Raw genomic sequence first — 13,370 nt, 5'->3', positions numbered from 1 at the left:
TAATAATATTAGGAAAAACAACTGTGTATACAAGAAAAATAGGTATGTTTTGACTTAACAGAAAAAGGGTATGAGATATGGAGATGTATTTTTGAAGAAAAATAATTAATTTTGTCCTAGAGTAAGACGGGTTGTTTCAGAATGGGATAGAGGAAAAACAGAACAAAAATCTTAATGTAAAAAAGAAAGCTGTAGAAGGTTTCTGAAAAAAGAAACTTGAGAAAGGAAGTTTTAATTAAGTGAATTTAAATATCAAAAATAAGCAATGCAAAATTGGAGTTTGCTTTTCTCTCTCTACTAAAAGGACTATTGGTCTGAGACTGAGACTGTGAAAAAGTTTCTTCCTAGGAAGCAAAGATTCTATGTTTTATCAAAATAATTTTGTTGTACAGTGTCTTAGTCAGATCCTTGATTACTTAGGGAAAATGAATCTTCTCAATAGTAAGAAATAAGTTTTGCTGACAATTATGTTAACTTCTGTAATTTATTTGAACTCTTTTATTGCCACTTTGGTTAAATGGGTAATTAAGTATGGCTTCATAATGACTTATGACCTTATTTAATCAAAATTCAAACCTCTTGATATATTTTGACAGATTTTCCAAAATTTAAATTATAAATAGAATCTTGACCTGGGAATAATTTTGGGCTGTTCCAGAAAGTCCTTGGAACACCTCAAAATATTAGTTTTTTTCCTTACAAAAGAGAAATATTAAACTAATTAGGCTTGTTTTAGTGTACTGAAATTACATAGTAAGAATTATCAAATAAAAATAACATTGAGCCTTCTTTATATTCTATTTGTATATGTTATAAAGTTCTAGAAACATATGTGAAATTGCTGGGAATCTGAGATGTCCTGACATCTGACTTTCATCAAAATTGAAGGACACCAAAAACAGCTGAACCTGAGTATCAGATTGTAGCACATATAAATGAAGGCCATTCTGTTTTTTCAAAACTGACCCGAGACATTTGCCATCCTAATGCCCTTATAACTTGTCAACAGTCTGCTTGTGAATCAGAGAAATTAAAATGGGTAAACAATGGCTATAAATCAATGAATAATCAAGGCTATGGGAAACCCAAGATGCCTGCTTAGTTCTTCCTGGCTCCCTGGCTTTTTTTCAATTTTTGCATTTTTTTCACCCACCTTAGTACATTTGGGCTGGACTTCATCTAACTGATGGTTTGGGTTACATTCTTGATGTTATGTGTATGTTTTTTGTATGAGTTGAAGCTTTCCCCTGCCACAGAGTAGATGCCCTCATAATAGCAAAGAAACTCAGAAAATGGTTCCTGCTTGGGGGATAACTTTTTAAAATCTCTAGTGATTAAGGCACACACCTCACTGAGTAAACCATACAAACTTGGTAGACAGCCTTGGAAGCATTTTGGAATTATCACTGACCCTAACACCCTTAATTATTAGGCAACATGAAGAGAACTAATGAGAAAACTATATTCAAGCAGAACAAGTTTAATTACATAGGACTGAGTGAACAGATGAGAAAGGTTACAATTTTATGAGTTTTTATTTGATATGTTGCTGATTTTTAAAATCTTCTGTTTTCCAGATAAAAGGAATTTTTCTTCTGTACACCTTTATTAGTAGTATTAAAACATTTACTTTTCTCTCTCTCTCTCTGTCTCTCTAATTTATCCTTTCACATTTTGAAAATTCTCAATGAGTATATTTTCATGGTAATACACTTGTTCATATCATTTCATTAAGAATCTGTTCTCTTTATAATAGGACGCAATTGGAAAGTAGTGGTATTATAAGGCTTTGACCAGAATGTCATATTTGAGAGAGACAGGCATAGGCTCATATATAACCAGAAAGCTTTAAGGAATTAAGATTGACTTTGGAAACCAATAAAAACCCTTTGGAAAAGCAGGTACCTTGATTACAAGGATTATAGCAGTCTTTCCAGGTAAGGAAAAAAGGTTCCTTCCTGAGGGATGCAAAGAAAGACCTCAGAATACATTGGGGATCTTACAATGAGAGGAATTAACCTCAAATCTATAGGTATTGCAGGCTAAGTCTAAAGATGCCTTATGAAAATTCCCAGCAAAGTAGAGCTAAAAGAGCCTATGTGATTACTATTATTGCTGAATTTATACAAATAATAAGGCCAGTTTATTGGAACTAGACTTATTTTGCAAATAGTCTTAATTTGGCAATCTTTGATAAAAATGAGGGTCATTTTAGAGAGAGAAATTGCTTTAATAGAAACTATAATATATTTTTGTGGATATTAGATTACAGTGTTACTCATTGTCTCCTGAGATTTCTTTTTTTTTAATTTCTACCTTCAAACTGGACTGAATTCAAAATTTTTCTAGTTTTTGTAAATATTTTTTTACAATCCTTCAAACCAACATTTTTATTTTCCCATCTATTGACTTGGAATCATTGAAGACTAAAACTGCCTGTTTCCTGCCTTCCATGCTACCTAGAGAGGAGCCCATATGGCATTGTTGTGTGTTCCCATGTAATTTAAAGGGAAACTTCCACAATGTCTGGAATCCTTGATGCCCTATAAATGAAGGATGAGGATGTCCTCAAATTCCTTGCAACAGAAACCCACTTAGGTGGCACCAACCCTGACTTGGAAATGGAACAGCACATCTACAAAGGGAAAAGTGATGGCGTCTACATCTTAAATCTGAAGAGAACATGGCAGAAGCTTCTGCTGTACTTGTGCCATTGTAACCATTGAAAACCCCACTGATGTCAGTGTCGTATCGTCCAGGAACACTGGCCATCGAGCTGTTGTGAAGGTTGCTGCTGCCACTGGAGCCACTCCCAAGGCTGACCACTTTGCTCCTGGAACCTTCATGAACCAGATCCAGGCAGCCTTCTGGAACCTGAGGCTTCTGGTAGCTACTGATCCCAGGGCAGAGCACCAGCCTCTCTCAGAGATGCCTTATGTTAACCTGCCTGCAATTGCTCTGGGTAACACAGACCCTCCTCTGTGCAGTGTGGACACTACCTTCCCTTGCAAAAAGAAAGGGGCTCAGTCACTGGGTCTGATGTGATAGATGCTGGCCCAGGAAGTTCTGCACATGTGTGGTATCACTTCCCATAAGCACTCATGGCTGATCTCTACAGATATCCTAAAGAGAAAAACTGCTGAAAAGGCTGTGACCAAGGAGGAATTTCCGGGTGAGTGAAATGCTCTGGTTCCCAAGTTCACTGCTGCTCAGTCCAAGGTTGCTGACTGGCCTGAAGGCATGCAAGTGCCCTCTGTGCCTATCCAGCAGTTCCCTACTGAAACCTGGAGTGCTCAGCCCACCACTGAAGACTGGCCTGCAGCCCCTACTGCTCAGGCCATTGACCTGGCAGGAAAATTCCCTCAGTGGTCTTAAGCTGTTCTTTCATAAACTATTAAATAAAATGGAAATAGGGTAGACAGAAATAAATAGTCTCTAAAAAATAAAAGTTAAAATAATAGACTGCCTATTTCCCAAGGCCAGCACAAGCTAAAGTGGGACAACTTGATGGAAACTTTGGAGAAATCACCGCAACTTATATATGGACAATCTTCGTTCCTGTAGCAGAGAGATCACCAGAGATTTTTTTAAACTGCAGACCAGGAGAGTCTATTAGTCTGTAACTGCCGGCTTTTACTCTATCTGAAGAGGATTTGAGACAGACATTTGGAAATCTTCTTGACAGTCTGCCTTCAGAACTCAGAAACCAAGTTACAGCCCACTTGAATGCTTAATCTTTGTTTTTCTTGTGTTTCTACAGAGATGCCTCTTATTAAATACCTCATTGCTTTCTTGCACCAAAGTCTTACTTTGGCAGCCCACCTGCAATGAGACACAACTGTGTAATCAAACTGAACTTCTGTCAAGATTGAGCCTGGTTTGATGAGATACAGAACTATCTACCAACCCAACTTCTAGCATCTGAAACTTTCAGGGAAGTTTAAGGAGAGAACCACGGGGGGGTTCAAAACGAGCCATCCAAAAATGCGCTTCTGTAGTATACAAACTTTTTGAGCTAAAGGCAGTTTAGCTTCAAGTTTGAGAGAAATTTCTGCCCCTCCTTTATCTAGAAGAACCTGAGTTAGGGGCCTTGCTCATAATAAGAGAGAATCTTTTTGACCCACCTACATGGCAGGAAAAAAAATAGGATGTTATTTACTAAACATCCTATCTTCTTTTCATCCTACAGTGACCTTTGAAGCTCCCAAGGTACATTACCTTTTTAACTCAGAATGTCCTATATACCCCAATCCCCCTTGTTGTCTCTGAACCCCTCATGAATGTGTGGTCTCTGACTCTCTCATGTATGCAAGTTTCCCATACATATGTATATATTAAATTTGGTTTTTTTCTCTTGCTAGTTTGTCTCATGTCTATTTGATTATTAGGCCATCCAGAGAAGGGTAGAGGAAAGTTTGTTTCTCTCTCACAATCCTATGTGTTTTATTCCAGGATACAAGACCTAGCTGTTTAAGGGATGATTTATTCAATGGATGTGTATTGAACACTTACCATTAGCAGCAACCTTATAGTCAGTGTCACATTTATGGGTAGGTACAATACACTTTTCAGGAAATAGTGACTTAAGAGCCCTGATACAGTATTTCTGTCATATTTCTTAAAATACTGTAATTTTGTGGGATTAATTGTGAATATGGATTTAAATATTTAATGAATATTAGTTAGATCATATCTGCTTTTATAATTCACAGCCATAGTGAGCTGTTGATTATAACTAGAATGCCTAAATATTGGTGGATTCTATTGAACAACAAGCAACTAGTCCCCAAGATGCTTTCCAGTATCCACACTTGACTACTGGGCTGAAAAAGGGATAATTCTGAGGTTGAATAGGCAACCAGATACTAAAGAGTGTTTTGAGACATTCCAAGAAGACAACTCCAGTTCTGCAGTGTTCCCATTAGAAATCCTTTCCGTGAAATAACCTTGAAATAACCATGCCTACTAAGGTCTCCATTAAAATGCAAGTACCTTAGGTGTGTCAAGAATACAGAAGTATAAATCAGTGTATTAAATATTGTGAAGGACAAAGGTAACATAAGAGCATTTTCTGGTTTGGGAGTGGAAGAGTTTGAAATGGAAGAGCAGAGAATACAGAAGTGAAAAGTTCTAGAAAAAAAGGAAATCGGCCTACTTCACAATTTTGGTTAGAGGTCATAAGTGTATTGGTATGTTTTCTTTAACTTTGTCAAGTTTCCATAATTTTCCAAAATCTACATCCCCAAACTTAGACAAAAACATTGCATTAGAGAGTTGAAGAACAAGAGTGTAACAACTCAAATAAATAATGGGAATTTTGGGACACAAGCCCCTGACAATAATAACATCAAAATCATTAAGTAACCCAAAATATTTACTTACCTTTCCTGTTTGCTTACCTTCCTATGACCTGCCTTTTCTAGCAATATCTCTCAGCTAAGAGCAGTTTTTCTTTGACTAAATAAATGAATATGACTGAAGTCTAAGGCTGTTTGGGAGAATATTTCTAATTGTGAGTCTGAACGCCTTCAATTAATTTTGAAAGATCATTTTTTTCCATGGAGATATGCTTGGGATTTCAAGATTCAAAGCTGTGTGCCTTAAGCCCCCTCTTCAAACTGAGCATTCTTCTCTAATTTTTCTCATCACACAGCGTGTGCACATAGTAGAGAGCTCACTGGGACCCGTGTCTAATCACAGCCCACAGTTCAGCAGGAGGGATCTTCCAAGCCAAGATCTAAAGGTAAACTGCATATCGTCACGAACACCACTGTGGATAATAGCTTATGTTTAATCACTTCAAGTGCTGCATCTCTTTCTCTCTGATAACTTATTTTATTTTCTTCTTTAGTAATCAAAACAGAGCAAAGGAAAACTTAAAATCATTTTCTCCTAGTACTTTAGTATTGGAACTACATTTCTAAACTTTTCCCATGCTGTTTCCTAAAGACAGATAAACCTTTAGAAATATAAATCTTACTTGAAACCAATACAATGCTATATGTCAATTATAGCTCAATACAAATTTTAAAATTAAAATATTTTTAATTATTAAAAAGAAATATAAACCTTATAAAATCCAACAGGGTCAAATTTTTGGTCAGGTCTCACATACAGCATAATGCTTTCTATTTCATAGGGTCATGGTACAGATGAAATTATATAGCATATTTGACTATCTTATAAGTTATTATTTTCTAAAGCTGTTCTTTTAAAAGTTGGAAATTCAAAAGCAAGATAGAGCCTGATAATGCTGAGAATATTTATGATAATAATCAGTCTGTGTATACTGCTTTAAAATTCACAATGGATTTTTACACACATTATCTCACAACCACGTGAGGCAGACAGAACAGTATTACTGTGTTAGTTTACTATTGTGCATAACAAATTGCCACAAATTCAATGAGTTAGATAATACAAATTTACTGTCTTACAGTTCTGTAGGTCAGAAATCCAACAATGGTCTCACCAGGCTAAAATCAAGGTGTCGGCAGGGCTGTCTTTCTTTCTGCAGGCTCTAGAAGAGAACTCGTTTCCTAGTTCGGTCCGTTGTGGGCGGAACTTAGTTCCTTGCAGTTGTAGAAATCAGATCCTCATTTCCTTGCTGGCTGTCAATAAGAGCTATTCCAGCTTCTAGAGGTTGCCCCAATCCTTAGTTCATGACCTCTTCCTTCCATCAAAGCCATTAGGGTGAGTCCCACATTTCAAATCTTTCCTGCCTCATCTGTCATTTTTCTGATTTCAAACAGGAAAATGTTCCTGCTTTGAAGGGCCTGTGTGATAGAATAATACAAGATGATCTCCCTGTCTCAAGATGCATACCTTTAATCACACCTGCAAAGCCCCTTTCATCATGTGACATAAGATATTCACAGGTTCTAAGCCTTAGAACATAGACATCTTTGCGGAGGGGGACAGTCATTCATTTGCCCTCTGCAGTTATCATTGTCTACACATTACAGATGAGAAGGATAAAGGTCAGAGGATAAAAGACTTGCAGAGGGCACAATAAGCAGCAAAGAATGGACTCAAATACCAAAATTGTTTTACTCTAAACCTAAATCAGTGTTCTTCCAATAGGACAATGTTTTTTCTAAAAGGGAACTCAATATCTACTTTCTTGCATCTTCCCTCCCTTTCTACTCACACGTAAACTCATACTTCCTTTAGCTATATTTAAAGCTGATTTTCTTGGGGAATTAATGCATTTCCCAAAGCTTTTATGGAGAAGCAAAAGTAGTTGCACTTCTAATAATGTTGATGTAATTTCTTCCCAGGCTTATACAATGTTGAAAGTATATGTGCCAGCAGCTGGATACTTACAGTTAGAGCTCTAAATGAAATATATTTCCTCATATGCTGAGTGCTAAAGGAAGTTTACACTGTGGTACATGTAGGTTATTTCAAAACAATTGTTCTTAAAAGGTGTACTTAGCAATTTGATACTGAAATCTTAATATTCATTTGAGACAGGACTGATCATTTTGTATTTCCTAGAAAATAATATTTCTAGCCTTTTTTTCTAGCTGGTGGAATTTTGAAGCATAATTTAAATTTATTTTGGTGTGATTTTAGTTAACCAGTACGTGTTTAGTAAGCCCATTAGTAAGTACAAAGTGGCATTAGGTAATTGAAGGGAATATGTGATTAAACAAACAATTGTGGGGCCCAGCCTGCAGTCTTAAAATAATCATGTTCTTGAAGTATGAGATGAGAAGCAGAAGATGTTCATTGGAAAGAGAATGGACACTAAGCTGTGGTTAGTTGCATGCAGAATGAGAGGACTCTAAAAGCCTGGCCGTGATCAATTGTATACAAGAATAGTAATAATAAGATAGACATATCTCTTAAAAATCCAGAAATGTAAAAGTCATCAGCTTATGCACTTTGAAATAAATTACATACTTTTATAAATCATAAAACTAAAGTGTGGACAAGAAGGGGCCACATAGGAAACCTGAGAAGCTCAGGGGAGACCTGCACATAACAGCATTGCAAACTCAGAGACATAAAGGAACCACACAGCATGGTCTGAAATTAAAACCTACTAACTAAGAGCAGGTCATGGCTGCAGGCATGTCGTAGGCTAGAATCTTCTGTGACAGAAAGTCAATCTTTACCTTAATTGAGTCTATTGTTGTGCTTTTTTTTTGCATCTATGATAACATACCTTTGGAATGTCAGGTAATTTCTCTTTTTTCCAGACCCTTGAGGCACAACCACCACACTAGAGCAGAGACCACAAATCCTCTCATTCTTATTGTTATTATGTTAACTTTTGACTGTTAACTATCCCATACCCACCTATGTAAAAGAAGTATGTGTCTCTCATTTTACCTTTTTATCCATTCTGAAAGGTTTCCCCCCTATTTTGCTTGCTCCCACCTCCCTAATCTATTACCAATGGATTTCATGTAACCCCCTTATACCTTTTCCTCTGATTGTAATGTATAAAATACTGTGCAAAACTGCCATTTTCCAGACCATTTTCTCAATCCATTGAGGTTTTTCTTCAATCTAGGCAATTGTCAGTCAATTTGGCTCAAATAAACTCATTCTTATAGGTTTGGATGTTTCTTACGTTGACAAAAGCCATAAAACTCAGTTAACTAAAAGGCCAGGCCATGGAATAGGTACAGAACAAAACAGAGACATTAAGATTTTTGAGGAGAAAAGTAAACTTTAAGAAAAATTAATCTGACAACAGAATGCAGTCTAAACTATAAGTGAAAGAAATAAGAATAGGTAAACAGCCAGATGCTTTCCAGCCATGAGTCTGTGAGGATGAATGTATCTAACATGCAGTGTAATCTAACAGTTGACTGGCTCTGGGGTTAGACAAATATTGGTTTAAACCCTGCTTCTGCCACTTACCATCTGTTTACCTTGGGAAAGACACCTGATTACTCAAAGATTCTCATCTGTAAAATGAGGCAGACCTCATGGAACTGTTATGAGAATTAAATGAGATGATATATGAGAAGCACATAGTATCTAGCACATAGAAAACACTCAGTAACTTTTTTTTAGGAAGGGAGAATTCACCTCATGCAAATTTATTTATTTTAATCAATAATGGTTTATTTTTATTTTATTTTTTCAATTACCATTTATCCCCCCATACCTTCTTTCACCTCCACTCACCCTCCTCTCCTCCCACTTAAATCCCTACACTGTTGTCCATGTCCATGAGTTCTTTTATTTTCTTTTTTTTTTTGCTTGAGCCCTCCACCCCCAACCCCTACCTGAAACTGTCAGCCTGTTCTCTGAGTCTGTCCCTATTTTGTTTGTTAGTTCAGTTTGTTCATTAGATTCCACATATTAATGAAATTATATGGTATGTATCTTTCTCTGACTGGCTTATTTCACTTAGCATAATGTTCTTTGAGTTAGTCCATACTGTCATAAATGGTAGAATTTTCTTTTTTACAGCTAACTAGTATTCTACTATGTAAATGTGTCATAGCTATTTTATCCACTTATCTACTGATGGGCACTGGGGCTGCTTCCAGACCTTGGCTATTGTACATAATGCTACAAGGAACATGGGGGTGGTTATGTTTTTTCAACTTGGGAAAAAATAGTAATTTTTAATTGTCAGTATTATCATGATTATTTAGAATAGTGGCAACGAAAATGGAAAGAGAAGGGACAAAGGTCATTTTGAAGGCAATATTATTACTGGGAAGGGGACCTTGCCCTGAGCGAGTCTGCCTAGAGCTGGTGGATAACGTGTGGGTTCTTGACTTGGTGCTGGAAAGATTTCACAACATGCGTCCAGGTTAGTTTTAGGGGACATTTGTTAAAGCTGAGGACAAGAAAACAAGGAAGGGCTTAGGATATTGAAAGCAGCAAAAGACCTTACATGGGGCTGCCTTTGCTTTCTGGAAATGTTATAGGAAAGAAATGAGCCTTGGTGGGGTTACTTTAGCTCACTAAGAGGTCAGAGAAAAGGGAGCCTTGGGGGCAGGGTCAGGGGGTTGGCTGGGAGAAGCTGCTGCTGCCCATTACTCCCTGGTTGCAAGCCTTGTGGGGTCCCTTAGGATTTGGAGATGCACATCTGTGGGGAAAGAAGTGGGTGAAGGGAAAGAGAAAGGCACAGGCATGTTCCTCCAAGAATGTATGTGGAGACCTTTATTTTGAGGGTTAAAGGCTAGGAGTTTAGGGAAGGCCTTAGTGGAGGATCTCAGTAGAATATTCATCAGCTATATGCTGAAGTGTCAACATGAGATTTTTTTTCCCTTAACTTCATCTGTCCTTGGGTATGATTGGCAAATGACACTAATTGATTTCTGCCATCTCCCTGAGTAGGGTGATTTCAGCTATTTTTCCTCAGGTTTGGGAGAAGTGTACAGCATTTACTCTTAAGTGTCCTTGGTTTAGCGAAGATAAAATTTACTAAATGGATGCAAACTGCTCAGCATCTAGACTTACTAGGGGGCTGCAAAATGCTTGTTTAACTATCTGTCTCAGTTTCCCTATTCAACTTGTCATGGCTTAGTAGACTATCTCAATACGATTAGGATACAGTAAATGATTACTGACATTCTAACTGATCACTGAAGCTGAATTGTTTTAGGAAGCTGGTGGAGCCTAAAATTTGGCTTGATCTAGACCTTCAGTCCAATTGTGTAATCCTAAATCATCTGTCTACATAGGGCAAAATATGGTCAGGACCATACTCAGAAGGAAACATTCTATATCTGAATTGTCCAACATGACAGGCACTAGCCACACATCCTTGATGTGTGGCTAGTGCAACTGAGAAACTTATTTTTTTATTTTAATTAATTCTATCCAATTAATAAAATGAAAAAACTTAATTGTAATTAAATTTAAATGGCTATGTGTGACTAGAGGCTACCTCTCTATACACTAGTACAGCTATTATCATAACCAAGATGATCAGCATTCGGGATGTAAAGGAACCCTCAAGTACAGATGCAGCAGGTATTGCTGGCTGGTAGCCATGAGTACAGAGGATATACATGTTCATAGGGTCTTTCCAAAAATAGAATTAGATCAAAACAAAAGCTGAGGTCATCATCCTCTTAGGGCTAGAAAGTCTAACTCCTCATTTAAAATTCAAAACTAACCATTGAACATGTTCACATTGTCCAGTAGTTTACATAAATTTGAGGGATGGATAGAGAAGAAGAAATAAGTTAGGAGGTTAAAAAAAAAGAAAGAAAGAGATGTGGGAGACACTGAAGTCAGATCACCTTCCAACCGGGAAGAAGTTTGGGTTTATCTGCTCCTCTCAGTTTCTGTGTACAAGCGGAGCTTGAGTGAAGGAAAAGGAAGTAACATGGTTTCACTTCCTCTTTTTGCTTTCTCTATCTACTACTTCACTTTCAATTTGAACCCTTCCAGTAACTGCTTCCTCCCCTATCTTCTTCCACAGTAGTGATGGCACAGAAGGAAACAAAAGCATCCAGGAAGCTCCTTTTGTCTTTCATAAGTGAAGCAGAAGAACCAGGACTGGGCAGATAGAGAACTGAACTGCAACGCACTTGAAACAAAGGCCTCAGCTGAGCCCTGGGGGAACACGGGAGCTGGAATGGCCCCTTTTGAATTGTCCTGAATTGAGACAAAGAGTCTGGTCCTTTGAATTTCCTCCAGCCCCACCTCTGCTTAGTCACTGAATGCAGGCTGTTCCTAGGGAGGAGGCATGGACTTGGGCAAAGCAGCTCCCTTTGGCAGAGGACAATGCCCACAGAAAGAAGGAATTCTTGGAGAGGAAACAGGCTGTTTGTCTCAGCAACCAACACTTCCAGCTGTTGACCGACAGAATGAGCCCATCAAGTGGGGCAGGTGGGGGAGGCATCTGGGCAGTGTGCCATAGCTGCTACTGAAGTTCTATCCAGGCCTCGCCAATAGCAAGTAGACCTAAACAATCCACTCAGCTTCCCTGTGTTTTTGTTTCCTTATCTGGAAGCAAGGGAAGTGGAAGAGCTGAGTTCTAACTGATATGCTTTGCATGCTGACTTTTCATTTTAAGAATTATTATAATTTCCTGTTTAATTTACAAATGTGTAGTTTTTAAATGATATTTTCAAGGCAGGGCAAAGAGGGGAAATTCATATAGGATTTTTTTTTCTTATTTTCAGAGAAAAGAATGGTCCTATCAGTGCATTGCTTCATTTAATCTCAAGGACAGCACTTAGTCTCCATAAACTAAGCATTTCTGACTTTCTTTTATCTGCATCTTCATAGGGAATCTGAATTTTTTTATACCACGTAGCTTTGTCACTACAGTGGAATCCAGTGCTTTATTTTGTAATCATGACTTACCTCATTCACTTTTAAACACACACATACACACACACACATGAAGACCAACTTCCCTTGATGAATCTAAAAAATACCTTCAGAATACAGTCTTACCAATGTCACTACCATTGGTTCAGACTGCTTTTAAGCCTTCCCTGGGGAACAAGTTTATGTCCCATTCTTAATGTCTGCAAGGAGCTCTTAAGAACGTGATATATCCTTTATTCAGTGATCAGCAACCCTCATAGTTAGGAAGTTCTTTCTGATATCTAACCTAAATCTCCCCTACTGCAATTTCAAACCACTTCCTTTTCCATCCTTAATGAATTAGAAATGGAGCTGGTAATCACTGTCACCTGCCTCTTATAATTTTCATGTTTAACATTATTAGAATTTATACCTAAATATTCTCTCCTATATGTCATTTTATGCTACTTAGCTATTATCTGCTTTATAACTCTTGAGAAATATTATTTGGTCTTTTTAGTACACTTTCTAGCTTCTCTGTGTATTCCATAAGCTATGGAGACCAACCTTAATGAGTCTGTAAAACACCATGAATGATGAAAGTCTTTGTTATTTTAGGGGTTTGGCATGTTACAACCCAACATGGGTTAGCTTTCAAATTGCCTTAGACTATCCCTACATTAAAAATGTATGTCAGATTGTTTAGCCTCAGGGAAGAAGCAATTTTCCCACAAGACCTATTTATAAAGTAGGATAGCATCTTCCCTTTTATGGGAAGCTAATGTAAACTATTCATGACATGTATCAGGTGCTAACTCTTTCCAAATAATCTTTAAAATAACTAGACTCATTTCATCCATTACAGGTTTTGAAAGACATACATTTTAAGTACTATTAGTTCAATAACCAATACTTGGGAGGAAACTGTTGCTCTGAATGCAGTCTCCATGACATCATCGGCTAATGTAAATTTCTAGACATCGTTCTTTGCATGTAACAACTTGCATGCAACATTTTTTCTTATGTTTATAAAATTAGAACGAACAGAGCTTCTGAATAGATTTTGCTTTTAGTATGTAAAGTTAAAAAGAATTACCCACACAAGGTAAAAGCATGCTCAAATTTTA

The 13,370-nt window shown here is 37.3% G+C and overlaps 1 pseudogene; it reads left to right on the top strand.

Annotated features, from left to right (window-relative positions):
- Nucleotides 1-2,522: 2,522 nt before the first annotated feature.
- LOC123813440 lies at nt 2,523-3,375 on the top strand (annotated as a pseudogene).
- Nucleotides 3,376-13,370: the final 9,995 nt, after the last annotated feature.

Source organism: Phyllostomus hastatus, unplaced genomic scaffold (genome assembly GCF_019186645.2).
Source record: "Phyllostomus hastatus isolate PE091 unplaced genomic scaffold, TTU_PhHast_1.1 phas_contig_152, whole genome shotgun sequence".
In the NCBI taxonomy this organism is placed as follows: Eukaryota; Metazoa; Chordata; class Mammalia; order Chiroptera; family Phyllostomidae; genus Phyllostomus; species Phyllostomus hastatus.
The sequence above is the reverse complement of the archived record's forward strand: the minus strand, read 5'-3'. Positions and strand labels throughout refer to the sequence as shown.